The sequence below is a fragment of the Microcebus murinus genome, chromosome X, assembly GCF_040939455.1.
Source record: "Microcebus murinus isolate Inina chromosome X, M.murinus_Inina_mat1.0, whole genome shotgun sequence".
Taxonomy (NCBI): domain Eukaryota; kingdom Metazoa; phylum Chordata; class Mammalia; order Primates; family Cheirogaleidae; genus Microcebus; species Microcebus murinus.
Window position 1 is genome coordinate 70,108,812 of NC_134136.1, and position 11,977 is coordinate 70,120,788.

The window sequence follows — 11,977 nt, forward strand, 5'->3', positions numbered from 1 at the left end:
GTAATCTACCTTACCTATCAGTTCTTTCAATAAATATGAATGGCTTAAACTCTCCACTCCAGAGACATAGGCTGGCTGAATGGATAAGAAAATATAGGCCAAGTATATGCTGTCTTCAGGAAACACATCTAACCTGCAAGGATGCATATAGACAAAAAGTAAAAGAGGGGAGATCAGTATTCCAAGCCAGTGGAATCCAAAAGAAGGCAGACGTGGCAGTTCAAATTTCAGACAATTTAGTTTTTAAACCAAAAAAAGTAGTGAAAGACAAAGGGAGACATTATATAATGGTGATGGGCACACTTCAACAAGAATAGATAACAATTTTAAATATATATGCACCCAACTTAGGTGCACCCAGATTCATAAAGCAAACCTTACTAGATATAAACAAATTGATTAATAGCAATACCATAATCACTGGAGCTTTCAAGACCCCACTGACAGCACGAGAAAGATACTCCAATCAGAAAATTAACAAAGAAATAATGAACTTAAACAAAACTCTAGAACAATTGGAAATGACTGACATTTACAGGACATTATACCCAAAATCCACTTCTCATCAGCTCAAGGGACATTCTCTAAGATTGACCATATCCTAGGACACAAAGTAAATCTCAAGAAATTTAAAAAAAAAAAGAAATCATACCATGTATCTTCTCAGATCACAGTGGAATAAAATTAGAAATCAACTGTAACAGAAACTCTCATTTCTACACAAAAACGTGGAAATTAAACATCCTCCTACTAAATGATTACTTCATAAATGAAGAAATCAAGATGGAAATTTAAAAATTCTATGAAGAAAATGACAATGGAGAGACAAGTTATCAAATCCTCTGAGACACAGCTAAAGTAGTTCTGAGAGGAAAGTTTATCTCCATAAATGCTAATAACCAAAAGTCAAAAAGATCACAAATAGACAATCTAATGAAATGACTCAAAGAGCTGGAAAAAGAAGAACAGATCAGCCCCAAACCCAGCAGAAAGGGTGAAATCAACAAGATCAAATCAGAACTACACAAAATTGAAAACAGGGAAGCCATTCAGGAGATTAATAAAACGAAAAGTCGGTTCTTTGAAAAAATAAACAAAATAGACATGCCATTGGCTAAGCTTATGAAGAGAAGAAAAGAGAAATTTCTAATAAGCTCCATCAGGAACAAAAAGGGAGATATCACAACTGATCCCAAAGAGATACAAGATATAATTTATGAGTACTACAAAAATCTTTATACACACAAACTGGTAAATGTGGAGGAAATGGACAAATTTCTAGAAACACGCAGCCTCCCTAGGCTCAACAAGGAAGAAATAGATTCCCTTAACAGACCTATCTCAAGAGCTGAAATAGAAACACCAATTAAAAATTTCACTCAAAAGAAAAGTCCCGGTCCAGATGGTTTCACACCCGAATTTTATCACACTTAGAAAGAAGAACTAGTACCCGTCTTGGAGAAACTAATCCACAACATCGAGAAGAATGGAAACCTCCCTGACACCTTCTATGAAGTGAATATTACTCTGATACCAAAATCAGGAAAGGATGCAACAAAAAAAAGAAAACTACAGAACACTATCCCTAATGAATATAGATGCAAAAATTTTCAACAAAATCTTAGCTAACCGAATCCAGACACTTATCAAAAAATTAATCCATCACGACCAAGTGGGCTTCATCCCAGGGATGCAGGGATGGTTCAACATACGTAAATGTATAAATATAATTCACCACATAAACAGAAACAAAAACAAAGACCACATGGTTCTTTCAATAGATGCAGAAAAAGCTTTTGACAAAATTCAACACCCTTTCATGATACGAACACTTAAGAAAATACGCATAGAAGGAACATACCTAAAACTGATACAAGCCATATATGACAGACCCATAGCCAACATCATACTGAATGTGAAAAAATTTAAAGTATTCCCACTTACAACTGGAACCAGACAAGGCTGCCCACTATGTCCACTCTATTCAACATAGTGCTGGAAGTCCTGGCTACAGCAATCAGTCAGGAAAGTGGAATTAAAGGTATCCAAATAGGGGCAGAAGAGATCAAACTTTCACTGTTTGCTGATGATATGATATTATATTTAGAAAATCCTAAAGATTCAACCAAGAAACTCGTGGAACTGGTAAATGAATTTAGTAAAGTCTCAGGATACAAAATCAATACACAGAAATCAGAGGCATTCATATACACCAACAACAGTCAAATTGAGAACCAAATCAAAGACTCAATTCCCTTCACAATAGCAAAAAAGAAATTAAAGTACTTAGGAATATATTTAACCAAGTAAATAAAAGATCTCTACAGGGAGAACTATGAAATACTAAGGAAGGAAATAGCAGAGGATGTTAACAGATGGCAATCCATTCCATGGTCTTGGATCGGCAGACTCAACATCATTAAAATGTCTATACTATCCAAACTGATCTACAGATTCAACACAATGCCTATTAAAATCCTATCAGCATTCTTCACAGACATAGGAAAAATAATTTTACGCTTCGTATGGAACCAAAGAAGACCCCGAATATCAAAAGCAATTCTAGGCAACAAAAACAAAATGGGAGGCATTAATATGCCAGATATCAAACTATACTACAAAACTGTAGTAATTAAAACAATCTTTTATTGTCATAAAAATAGGAATATTGACCAGTGGAACAGATGTGAGAATCCTGATATAAAACCATCCTCATATAGCCATCTAATCTTTGACAAAGCAGACAAAAACATACCCTGAGGAAAAGAATCCATTTTCAATAAATGGTGCCGGGAAAACTGGATAGCCACTTGTAGAAGGCTAAAGCAGGACCCACACCTTTCACCTCTCACAAAAATCAACTCATGCTTTATAACAGACTTAAACCTAAGGTACGAAACTATTAGAATTCTAGAGGAAAATGTTGGAAACACTCTCCTAGACATTGTCGTAGGCAAACAGTTTATGAAGAAGTCCCCAAAGGCAATCACAGCAGCAACAAAAATATATAAATGGGACATAATTAAACTAAAAAGCTTCTGCACAGACAAAGAAACAGTCATGAGAGTAAACAGACAACCTACAGAGTGGGAGACATTTTTGCATCCTACGCATCCAATAAGGGGTTGATATCTAGAATATACTTCGAACTCACAAAAATCAGCAAGAAAAAAATCAAATAACCCCTAAAAAATGGGCAAAGGACTTGAACAGAAACTTTTCTAAAGAAGACAGAAGAATGGCCAACAAACATATGAAAAAATGCTCAACATCTCTAATCATCAGAGAAATGCAAATCTAAACCACAATAAGATATCCCTTAGCTCCAGTGAGAATGGCCTTTATCAAAAGGACCCCGAACAACAAATGCTGGCGTGGATGTGGAGAGAGAGAAACACTCCTACACTGCTGGTGGGACTGCAAACTAGTTCAACCTCTGTGGAAAGCAATTTGGAGATATCTTAAAGTGATACAAGTGAATCTACCTTTTGATTCAGCAATCCCATTACTGGGCATCTACCCAAAGATCCAATGACACTCTCCAAAAAAACACCTGCACTCGAATGTTTATAGCAGCACAATTGATAATTGCAAGGCTGTGGAAGCAGCACAAGTGCCCATCAATCCAAGAATGGATTAATAAAATGTGGTATATGTATCCCATTGAGTACTATTCAGCTCTAAGAAACAACGGTGATATAGCACATCTTATATTTTCCTGGTTATAGCTGGAACCCATACTACTAAGTGAAGTATCCCAAGAATGGAAGATCAAGAACCACATATACTCACCAGCAAACTGGTATTAAATGAGCAGCACCTAAGTGGACACATAGTTACTATAGTAATAGGGTATTGGGTTGGGGTGCGGGGGTTGGGTATATACATACATAATGAGTGAGATGTGTACCGTCTGGAGGATGGCCATGCTTGAGTCTCAGACTTGTGGGGGAAGAGGGGAAAGGGCATTTATTGAAACCTTAAAATCTGTATCCCCATCATATGCCAAAAAAAAAAAAAAGGCCATCTTGAGGGTGCTTCTCACACTTTGTTTCATTTAATCTTCACTACAACCTTCTGAATAGGTGTAGTTTGTCCTTCATTTGTGGGAGGAAAACAAGGCTCATAGAATTATCAATGGGCAAAATACAGCTGATAAGTTAGAAGTAGGACTTGAATCCAAGTTTGATTGACTGCAAATTCTGTCTGCTTCTCATTACACCTGTGACCCGAAAATTAATTCATTTGGAAACCACCTTCACCATTTTTTGTTCCAGCAGCAAATATACTACCTGTGGTATTAGTTAACATTTCATTTACATTGATTCCCATTTTAAAAACTCAAGTGCATTTATTTAATAATAATAAATTTGTCACAATAGGAACAAGAAAATCCAATATTGATTATAACAAATGAAAGACAACAGTGAAAATAATCCCTAGAAACAAATGCACTAAGCTAGCTAGATACTGTTATTTGCAGAAGGTGGAGGCTGAGAGGGCAGGTGTTAGAAAGATGTTAAAGATGGCCTCAAACTTAGAATTTTTCTTGGTCTAATCAAAAGGATGGGAAATAATTGAAAATTGATATCTTTCTCAATGAGTCAGGGCTATTTCATGCTGCATCCATGGGTCATTAAGAACCATCTCATGGCCACACATACTACGGGTGGTATATGTTTCATATTGTTGATACCTGGCTACCTCTCATAGTTCTTCACTTATAGACCAGTTATAATGTGCTGCCTCTGACAGCATAGGGATTGGTGCTATGGATTGAACATTTGTGTGCCCTCCCCCCCAATTTGTAAGTTAAAAGCCTAATCCCCAAGGCCATCCTATTGGGGGGGAGTTTGGGAGATGATTAGGTCATAAGAGCGGGGCTTTCACGATGGGATTGGTGCATTTGTAAGGGAGACACCAGAGAGCTTTATTCCTCTCTTCCTGTTCTTTGCCAAGTAAGGATGCAGTGAGAAGGCCATCTGTAAGCCAGAAAGAGGCTCTCCCCAGAATCTGACCATACTGACACCCCAATCTTGTACTTCCCAGCCTCCAGAACTGTGAGAAATAAATTTTTGTTGTTTAAAAAATATTTTCTCATATTATTATTATTCATGCCATTTCACCCTTGCTTTTTTTTTTTTGTCCCTATAATCTTTATATTGATAGCCCAAAGCCTACTTTAACTTGCTGACACTGTGTAATGTTGGGTTACAAGATGTTAAATTTTAGAGTACTTTCTGACTATTGTCACCAATAAACACTTCTTTTCAGGAAGAATGCTTTGTTCCCCAATCAGTTAAAACAACATCTTCTTCTGAACAAATTCAAAAAGGCACATATACCCATAGTTCTGTACTTAAATTAGTTTTACTTATTCTTTACTGGTGGTATTCTAATTAACATGTAAGAATGTTAGGTATAGAAATCCACACTTCCTCTTATTATAAACAGTTATTAACTGTTCACTTTATAAAAGATGTTTCCACAATCTATTATATAGAATGGCATGCATCACAATTACACATAATGAGATTAACTTCTTAACTTTTCTTATTTTGATGGCCTTTATGATTATTTCACTTTTATACATTAAGATTCTTATAGGAGTCTCTTGATTGAATCCTTGGGGTTTTCTAGGCATAATATCACATCATCAGCAAAGAGTGAGAGTTTGATCTCTTCTGCTCTCATTTGGACACCCTTAATTCCGCTCTCTTGTATGATTGCTGTACCAAGGACTTCCAGCACTATGTTGAATAGAAGTAGATATAGTGGACAACCTTGTCTTATTCCAGTTATAAGTGGGAATACTTTCAATTTTTCCCCATTCAGTATGATATTGGCTGTGGGTTTGTCCTATATGGCTTGTATCATTTTTAGGTGAGCTACATCTATGCCTATTTTGTTGAACGTTCTTATCATAAAAGGGTGTTGAATTTTCTCAAATGCTTTTTCTGTATCTATTGAGAGGATCATATGGTCTTTGTTTTTGCTTCTGTTTATATGGTGAATTACATTTATAGATTTGCATATGTTGAACCATCCCTGCATCCCTGGGATGAAGCCCACTTGGTTGTGATGGATTATTTTCTTGGCAAGCACCAGGATTCAATTGGCTAGGATTTTGTTGAGAATTTTTGCATTTATATTCATAAGGGATATTGGTCTGTAGTTTTATTTTTTTGTTGCATCCTTTCCTGGTTTTTGCATCAGGGTTATGTACACTACATAAAATGTGTTGGGCTGGATTCCATCCTTCTTGTTGTTGTGGAGTAATTTCTGCAGGATAGTCACCAGTTCTTCTTTGTAGGTGTGTTAAAATTCAGTTGTGAAACCATCTGGTACAGAACTTTTCTTTTTAGGAAGGTTTTTTATTGCTGTTTCAATTTCAGTACTTGATATTGGTCTTTTGAGGAATTCTATTTCTTCCTGGTTGAGTCTAGGCAGGCTGTGTGTTTCTAAGAAATTGTCCATGGTGGGACTGCAAACTAGTTCAACCTCTGTGGAATGTAATATGGAGATACCTTAAAGCAATACAAGTAGATCTACCATTTGATCCAGCAAGTCCACTACTGGGCATCTACCCAAAAGATCAAATGACACTCTACAAAAAAACACCTGCACTCAAATGATTATAGCAGCACAATTCACAATTGCATAGTTGTGGAAACAACCCAAGTACTCATCAATACATGAGTGGACTAATAAAATATGGTATATGTATACCATGGGGTACTATTCAGCTATAGGAAACAATGGTGATATTGCACCTGTTGTATTTTCCTGGATAGAGCTGGAACCCATTTTTGTAAGTGAAGTATCCCAAGAATGGAAAAATTGCACCACATGTACTCTCCAGCAAATTGGTATTAACAGATCAACACCTAAGTGGACATATAGGAATAACATTTATCTGATGTTGGACAGATTGGAGGTGGGGAGGGGATGGGTATATACAAACACAATGAGTGACATGTGCAAGTTTGGGCGATGGTCACGCTTGAAGCTCCGACTCGAGGGAGGAGGGGGTCATAGGCAATATACTACATAACCTTAACATTTGTACCCCTATAATATGTTGAAATAAAAAAAAAGATATGTTATGGAAAATAAAGATTCTCATAGAATTTAAAAATATAGCAGGGAATATGCATATGGTCTGGGAATTAGGAAAGTTTTCATCTATTTATACAAAACCACAAGGAATGTCATTTATTGTGAAAGAGCAGAATGCTCCAGAAATAATGAGAAGAGATTCTATTAGAATTACGTTTACACTTCCTGAATCAGATAGGTAAGAGCAAGTTATAATAGGTTAGCTACAGAAAACAGAGAGATGGAGGGGGAAAACATTGATTCTGAAATTCAATTTTAATGATCAAATGTCTGTAGCAGCACTACTGTGATAGTAGCCAAAATAAACAGATGGTCAACATTATGGAACTTATTTTCTTTATATAATATTTTCTAAAGGATCAGGCCACATGTAATTAAAATCATGGGTAGAATTAATCACATATCTTACTTGATTATAAATCAGAAAGTGTAAGCATATATGTTCAACTATAAAAATGAAAAAGTGAATAAAACACTAGACATATGTTCAAAGGAGGGAACCACCCTGAAGTAGGAAAAAAAAAAAAAAACTAGCTCTGAAAGAGGATCAATGCAAGAAACAATGGAACAACTAAAATATTTCTGACTAGCTCATAGAGTATTTAAGAAACCATTTAAATGTGAAAAGATGACAATCATAAAAATAGGACAAACTGAAACCAATAAAAATTTAATGAGAAAATACAAAACTGAAAACTTTAAAACCAAAATGAAGGCAGAGAGTGAACATAAAGTTGAATACAGAAAAAGAAAATAATAAGGAAGAGAATGATATGAAGAAATTTGACACATATCATTTTACTGTCACTGGAAAAGAAACCAAACTCTGTAAAATAATTTAAAGAGGATTACTCTGATCCAAATTTGAGGACCATCACCCAGAGCCATGCCTAAGAGGCCTCGAACAAGTGGACTCACTGTGGCTGCATTACAGTTTGGTTTTATGTATTTCAGGAAAACAGGGGTTACAGGTAAAGTAATAAATCAATATATGGAAGGCATACACTGGTTTGGCTCCAAAAGGTGGGACATCTTAAAGCAGGGGCTTACAGGTTAAAGGTGGGTTTAAAGACACTTTGACTTGTAATTGGTTAAAGAAATTAAGCTTTTTCTAAAGGTTTGAATATTGTAAGTTAAGATAAGGAAATATGTTAATAAGACACAAAGAGACAAGCCACAGCACATATTCCCAGACTCAGTGGTCTGTTATATAAATTAAAGACCTGCAGGTGAGTCTTGCATAGCCTTAGACCTGTTAATGAGTTACAAAGCATGCATACAAGGCGGGGGCATGATGTGACATATCTGACCTCCCTTCTCCTGGCCATCAATTCAGTTTTAGGGTATCACCTTGGCTAAGAGGGGGTCCATTCAGTCAGTGTGTGGGGGGAATGAAATTTGATGGTGCAAGCAAAATTCAAAGACAGATAAGAAAAATCTGGTTATAAATAGTATCTGCTTAGCAGGTTCTCACATCTCCTTATTCAAATTAATACAATAAATCTTTAAAAATGCATAAAAAATTCAAAACCACACCAAAATATAAGATTAATGCATGAAGAATTATCACATTTTACAGGAATTTTTACCAAGTGTAAAGCAGGTGAACTCATACTTTGAACAAAGAAAATAAAACCTAACCAAGTTTTTTCTCATGAAATAAAGTCTGTTTAATTTGCTTAATAAAAGATAAAAGAATAATTATTCCCTCCACCAGTGACTGATCCTTGGTAAGAACCACAGTTTCTATACAACCAGAACATTAGGTCACAATCACTTTATTGCACAGGAAATGTTTTTTGAGACAATAAAAAAAATGAATTGAATAAATCATGTAAACACAGCAGTCATGTAAAACACAGACTTGAGTATCTTAAAACTGAATGCTTATAACTAAAAAGTAAAGGAGAGTGACAAAAAATTATAGAGAAAATAATAGACATATAGAGCACAGGACAGATATACATTATATAAATTTTTAATCTAAAATAAGACTAGATGAAATAGGAAAGAATAAATAAGGAAACAATAAAGAAATAATACACAAACTAAATAGAAAATTTTCTGAAGCCACAAAAAATACAACATAAACAGAGTACATAGATTGAAATGTTCAATATTTTCTGGAAAAAAATAAAAAAATGCAAACATATCCACAACTAAACAAATCTTGAAGCTGAAATCAAAATGCTTGAGGAAAATAAAAAATAGATTGCCCACAGCTGAACATAAAACAGGCTAGCCTTCTGCTCCACCTCAACAACATTTTAAGGAAGGCTAAATGAAAGAAGCAGCTAGGGCTATTTCCTTACAGTTTGAAAAGGAAACTTTGTAATCCAAGAATTAATAGCACAATTAAGTTGTGTTCCATGACTGAGGGAAAAAATATATATATATATATATATATATATATATATATATATATATATATATACATATATACTAAAAAATCATGCTCCTCATACACCTTCTGGAAAGAAAAAAAAATGAAAATGAAAACTGAAGATGTGCTACATGTGACCCAAAGATCAAGCAAAATTAGAAGCTCAAAAACTGGTAAATAATAATTTAAAAATATCTGATAGTGATCTCCAAAGCCAACAAATAAAGAAAAAAATCTAAATTGATGTAAATTTTTAAAAGTTAAGTATAAATGTCAAATATTATTCTTTTTTTTTTTTTTTTTTTTTTTTGAGACAGAGTCTCACTTTGTTGTCCAGGCTAGAGTGAGTACCGTGGCGTCAGCCTAGCTCACAGCAACCTCAAACTCCTGGGCTCGAGTGATCCTTCTGCCTCTGCCTCCCGAGTAGCTGGGACTACAGGCATGTGCCACTATGCCCGGCTAATTTTTTATATATATATATCTGTTGGCCAATTAATTTCTTTCTGTTTTTATAGTAGAGACGGGGTCTCGCTCTTGCTCAGGCTGGTTTTGAACTCCTGACCTTGAGCAATCCGCCCGCCTCGGCCTCCCAAGAGCTAGGATTACAGGCGTGAGCCACAGCGCCCGGCCTTCAAATATTATTCTTAATAATATGTTATTTAAACTAACATTAAACTTAACTTAGACACGCTTGAAGCTCTGCCTCGAGGGGGGAGGGGAGACAAGGGCAATGTATGTGACCTTCACATTTGTACCCCCATAATATTCTGAAATAAAAAAAAGACTGATATTACAAAATACATAAATAAAAACCTAGATAAAAAAAAAAAACTTAAGTTAGTAAAACATTTCATATAACATTAACAGAAAACAATGATAGATTATTTTTTGCATAAGGTCACACATTATAACACATGGAAAAGCTCCAAAAATTATAACATGCACCAGTATAAAAGGTACAATATCTGACCATCATAGACCACAAGAAATAAAACTACAATTCAATGCAAATTTAAATTGCAGTAAATCTAGCAAATCTAACGTTAAAAAAGACTGACATTGCCAAATATTACCAATTTAAAATTTAAAAATTTTAAATCACATATCTGTATAGTGTCTGGTTTGAAGATGAAATTCAAACTGCAATTGTATCCAACTTCAAAAATAACCACAGTGAGAACAGCAAATGTGAAGGCATGTATGATCCAACCAAAACTTAAGGAGATAATCATAGTATTAATATTTATTATAAAATAAGAAATAAAAATAATAACAATAGTTATCATTTATGTAATACATATGAGATATACCAAGAGCTGTTTTAAGTTTTCGCATATATTAACTAATCCAATGTTTATAATGAATATTCAAAGTGTGTATTATTAATGTACTGATTTTAAAGGTGAGGAAACTGAGCCACGATGAAATTAGGTGACTTGCAAGGCACACAGCTAATAAATGGCAGAGCTGAACACACAGTAATTATATTTATTTTTATCTAACTAGCAATGAATAGGGTCCTTAGTGAAACCAATCAAGATAAAGAAATAAGTCATAAAGAGGGTGGTCAAAGTGTTATTATTCAGAGACAATATGATCATTTATGTAGACTATTCTAATGAACACATAAAATAAAGACTAGAAATAAGTGAAAATAGGAAGGTCTTCAGATACAAGGTTAATGAAAAGTAAAAATTTAAACACTCAAACTACAATAGCATTAAAAATATAATAATTAGGAAAATATTTAACAAATGATGTGAGTCCGGGCATGGTGGCTCACACCTGTAATCCTAGCACTTTGGGAGGCTGAGGCAGGAAAACTGCTCGAGGTCAGGAGTTTGAGATCAACCTAAGAAATATAGTAAGACCCCATATTTCAAAAAAATAAAAAGAGAAAAAACAACAATAGAAAAATTAGTTGGGTGTGGTGGTCCCTGGCTGTAGTCCCAGCTATTTGAAAGGCTGAGGCAAGAGGATCATTTGAGGCTTCAGTTAGCTATGACGATGCCATTGCACTCTAGCCCAGGCAATAGAGTGAGACTTTGTCTCAAAAAAAAATGTGAAAGTCCTATAAACAAAACTACAAAGCACCACTGAATACAACTGAAGTAGACCACAGTAGATGGAAATATCTATCATGATCAAACATTGGAAGATATATAGTCTATCTCTCTATATATCTACATATATATTTCAATAGATATATCTAGTCTATATATCTGTTTATACAGAAATATTATGTGTATATAAATATATATATAGAGAGATTTTTCCTCTGAGTTTGATCTCTCCTATATCTATATATATAGTATTTTATATAGAGATGTATAAATATGATATTATCTATCTACATATATGTATTAATAAATATATATATAAGAAAAAGAACATCTACCTAGATTTTATGAAAATCAAAAGACCTCCAAATAATGAAATACAAACAATTCTATTAAAAATTTGGCAAAATATTTG